The sequence below is a fragment of the Podarcis vaucheri genome (assembly GCF_965113315.1).
Source record: "Podarcis vaucheri genome assembly, chromosome: 10".
In the NCBI taxonomy this organism is placed as follows: domain Eukaryota; kingdom Metazoa; phylum Chordata; class Lepidosauria; order Squamata; family Lacertidae; genus Podarcis; species Podarcis vaucheri.
Window position 1 is genome coordinate 76,076,266 of NC_138748.1, and position 4,736 is coordinate 76,081,001.

Below are 4,736 nucleotides of genomic sequence, written 5' to 3' on the forward strand. Positions count from 1 at the left end.
GGTCAACCCCCTCTGCACACCTTCCAGCTTGTCAAAATCCTTCTTAAATTGGGGCACCCAGAACTGGACACAGGACTCCAGGTGTGGTCTGAACAAGGCAGAAGAAAGTGGGGCTGTTACTTCTCTTGATCTGGACACTTGACTTCTTTGGACGCAACCTAGAATAACAGCCTTTTTTGCTGCTGAATCATACTGTTGACTCATGTTAGTCTAAGACCCCTTTTCCACATGTACTACTGGCAAGCCCGGTATCCCCCATCTTATATTTGTGCAGCAAATTCTTCTTGCCTAAGAGCAGAATCTTACCATTCTGCTTAGTGAAATTTATTGGATGCCTTTATATACCACCTGTTTCTTCAGGAAGCTCAGTGTGGTCTTAAGTCGTTCTCCCCCTCATCGTTTAATCCTGACAACAACCCTGTGAGGTAGGTTGGGCTGTGAAGCCATCACCCAGTGAGCTTCATGGCTGAGTGGGGATTTGAACCCAGGTCTCCCAGTTCCTAGTCCAAAACTCTTAAGCACTGCACCCCACTGGCTCTCGAATGAGACTCTTGGAAAGTGCATGCATGCGCATTTATTGAAAGTTTCAGTGCAATGTCTTGGTGTGTGTAGTTAAAGTTTTATACGCATGTATCGGACTTCCGGGTTGACGCGATCTGGGAATGGCGGATTCCCTCCGAGCTCCGGAGGGAATCGGCTCAGCAGGGGACGGGTCTTTGCCATGCCGGCGACACAGGGACCCTTAAAACCGCAGGCGCGGAGCCTGCGGACTGAAGACTCGGTGGGTGCCTTAAGCGCCCCCCCTGATTCGCGAAGAGCCTTTTTAAAGGCTGCGGAGGGGATACGGGGGGTGGCGTGGCACCGAGAGTCCATCGCTACCTCTGCTGAGCGAAGCCGCGAGCCATGACCGGAGAGCGCTGACTTCCTTCCTTGAAATTCGGCTGAGAAGAAGAACCCGTGAGTAAACTGAATTTGGACTTTAAGAATTTTACCCACTGAATTTGAGACGATCGGGGGATGTGTTAAAAGGAAGTCCGCACCCCCCCCTTGCAGATGATCCAGAGCAACGATAAAAGAACTAAGCTGGAATGCCTACCCTGTAAAGGGTGAGTTTAAAAAGACAGTAACTTCCAAGATTTGGAAAAGAAATTTTTGAGCAGGAGAGAGGAGTGTTGGAAGGGGTATATTTCTGTTGTAAACAACCCTCCCTCCCGGGCCCGGGAGTGTCCTGTTTTGGAGCCTGTATAAGAAGCGCAGAGTTTGACAGCTGTCAAAGCTGTCAAACGGACTGTTAATAGTAGAAAAATCGTTATTTAAGACCCCTCTGGATTAAAAGGAGTTACAATTGAACTAAAATTGTTGGAAACAAAGAAACAATAATAAGACAGAGGACTGGTGGAGAAAAGATCACTAAGTAACCAGATTCCCTCTAGGGGGAATTCTGTGGAATTACAATGGCTGTGGATGGAAAGATACTGGGAGAAATTGAAAGGATGTTCTATTTGGTAGGAATCTTACAGGAGCAGACTACAGCAATGACTGAACAATTGATGACCTTGACTTCTGAAACAAGTAGTCCTGCTGAATGTAATGAGAACCTGGCTGAGAAAGAATCCACAGCTGAACCGGAAATGATAATCAAAGAAGAGGAGAAGACAAAACAAGAAAGAGAAGAATTGAAATGGGAAAACATTGTCCAGAAGCTGACACCTGTGGAATATAAACAAGGAGACTATTGGACTGAACCTACTATAAATCTACGAAAGATCCAGAAGATGAAAGTGGAGGCCCTAGGAGTCTATGAGATTAAGGAATTTAAAATAAAGAAATATAATTGGGGCCTCCACTTAGACTCTGAGTTTGATTATGTTCAGGATTCATGCCTTGTGGAAATTCTTCAGCAGCTGCTGGTAAATATGAGAAGAGATTTTGGACTGACTGTGAAAGAACTCTTTCGAGACGCGATGACCGGCATAAAGGATTACCAACTAGACCGGCGGAGAGGGACTGAAAGAGACTTGAGAGCCTCGGACGTGAGGAACCCGGGCTAAGAACTGTTACTTTGGACATGTTTTCTGAAGGGACGCAAACCGGGGATGGGAGGGAGGGAAGAATTTAGTTTTAACAACACTCAAGACCATGGGATTTAGCCAATAAGATTATTATTTAAGACAAAATGGGAAATCGATGGAAGGGAATTGAGGTCCAACTTAGAAAAAATTTAATTTTACTTCTTTTTATATAAAGGGCTAATATTTAGATGGATAAGGAAATGCCAATTTGCTGATATAAATTTGGGAATAGGGATGCAAGGGAGGGGGTGGGGGGAAGTCAACGACCAGGGTTAGAAAATAACTTTTTTGGAAAGTATACATGTTTGTTGTTTTTTTCTGTTTGTTTGTTTTTGTGTTTCTGTGTATTTGTCTATGTCTATATAAAATGTGAAAACCCAATAAAAATTTTTATATAAAAAAAAGTTTTATACGCATGTATCAATGACATTAATATATTAATGGTAATTACAGTAGAAGAGTAAATTTTAGGAAATGCTAGATGGCGATAGGGTGAGTTTGGAATGCTGGGGTTGAAAAATTGAACCATTTCCACATGAATCACAACAAGATCTAAAATATAAATACAAAACGGCAGCAGCAACAACCCCCAAAAAAGCCCCATGTCATGTATTGATGAAGTTGTTAGAAAATTTATTATGGGAAAGGGGGTAAAAGTCTTAAAAGTTCGTGCAACCATCTTCTCAGGGTTGCTACTCTTTGTGTGAATGAACCTTGTTGCTACAAATAATGATCAGGTCTACTGTTTTGCTCCTTTAACTTGTCTGGATTCTCCTTCTTTGCTGACCCCGGAGGGACCGCGGGGTGTGGCCCCCTGGGGAGCTGGGCAGCGGAGGAAATAAGCACCCCAGGATTTTTTCCTTCTCAGTGCTTTTCCACCTGAGCCTCTTACCTAAAAGCTTGACACCCCGCAATGAGACAGGATTGTGTCCCTGCCCTCAGCAAACAAAATAGCTCCCCCCTCCCAAGATACTGAGGTGCCCTGAGGGCTGTGCGGGACCCCCAGTCATTGAAATGAAAGGGGGAGAGGCTCAGGAAAGTTTCAGGGAGCAGGCAGGGAGGGGGCAGCACAGGCTCCAGAAGCTCCGTCTCGCTCATTCCTCCACACTACTCCCCCCCCAATTACACCTGCCTCCCCCCCCCCATGGCTCCTTCACAAGTGTGGGGAAGCTGCGCCCCCTCTGCCCCCCCGTCACAGTTCCTTTAAGATCCCAAGTTGCAGGGAGAAGGTTCACCTGCAGCGAAGCAAAATGCAGCTGCCCTGGCCGAGTGGAGCCAGGTTAGGGGGCACCATGGGGACCCCAGAAATGCGCCCCTAGAAGAAATGCGCCTCCCCAGTTGGAGGCAGCCCTCCTTCTGAAAAACCAAGAGAGTAAATGGACAGTCTCTGAATGGAGAGGAGCAGAAAGCGGAGTCCCCTCAAGATCAGTATTGGGACCTGTGGCTTTTCAACTTGTTCACAAATGATCTAGACTTAGGAGGGAGCAGGGAGGGGGCAAAGTTTGCTGATGGCAGTAAATTGTCCAGGGTTGTTCCAAGAAAGAGAGATTACAAGGAGCTCGAAAAGGACTTCTCCAAATGGGTTGAATTGGCAGAAAATACAGTTCATTGTCAATGAGATTAAAGTGATGTATGTTGGGACAAAAAAATACCTCTGAATATCATATACAGGCTCATGGGGTCTGAAATGGATCTTTAGGAGACCAGGGGAGAGGGGAGCTGGTCACAGCAGGAGGGGGGGTCTCCCTGGATGCTTCAGCTGATGGCCTCCTCTGATGGTCTCCTGCCCCCCTTCTCCTCCCTCTGAGTCTGAACAGCTCTCTGCCCCAGCCTCTTCCTGCTCCCCAAACACTGTTCCCTCCTCAGCTTGCAACACGTCCCCTTCCGGTCTGCTCCCTTTTCTCCCTCTTTCTGCTCATCGCCATCCCACCACCAGTCCCTGGGCTCTGAGCCTTCTTCCCTTTTGTGTTCCCCAGCTGGTGCCTCCCCCCCTGCACCCCTCCAGTTCATGACAACAGCAGCAACAACAAAAGTAAAATCAGTATGATAGTAATATGCACTGTGGGCCTCTGGTAGGAAAACTCCCTAGCAGCATGACTGAATAAAAACTTCTGGGACTAAGGAAAAGTACTATCTTCCCCAAACCCCAGAATAAGCAGGAACTCTGGGGTTACCCCATGGGGTTCAAGAGTGAAGATGGGCCCATCAGGAGACTTTCCTGGTACCTGCAACCCATCCTTCCCTCTCTTGCAATTAGGCTTGGGGGAAATCTCCCATTAAATTACAGCATTTTGAGTTTTTTTCAGAATGCTTAGGAGGCAGGGATGAATTTCTGGTGAAGAAGCAGTGCTTGGAGATCATGCGGTGGTGGGGGGATGACAGAGTTTGGTGCAAAAACCGTCTTGCATGCTTGAGTAGAGCAACTCCAGGGCATGAGCCAAGTAGCAGCAGGGTAGGGGCCACGTGCAGAGCAAGTCCCACACTGAGGTCAAAAACACACACAGAGGCAGCAGGACTTCTTCAGTAATAGTTTACTGAGCTTTCAAAGCAGACAGTTCTCATTGGGTCCCCAGTGAGGCACAAAACTTGGCTCCTGAGAGCAAACCCAGTTTCAGCAGTAAAAAAATACAGCACACAGGATTTCTAAGTCAGGCAGACAGGGAG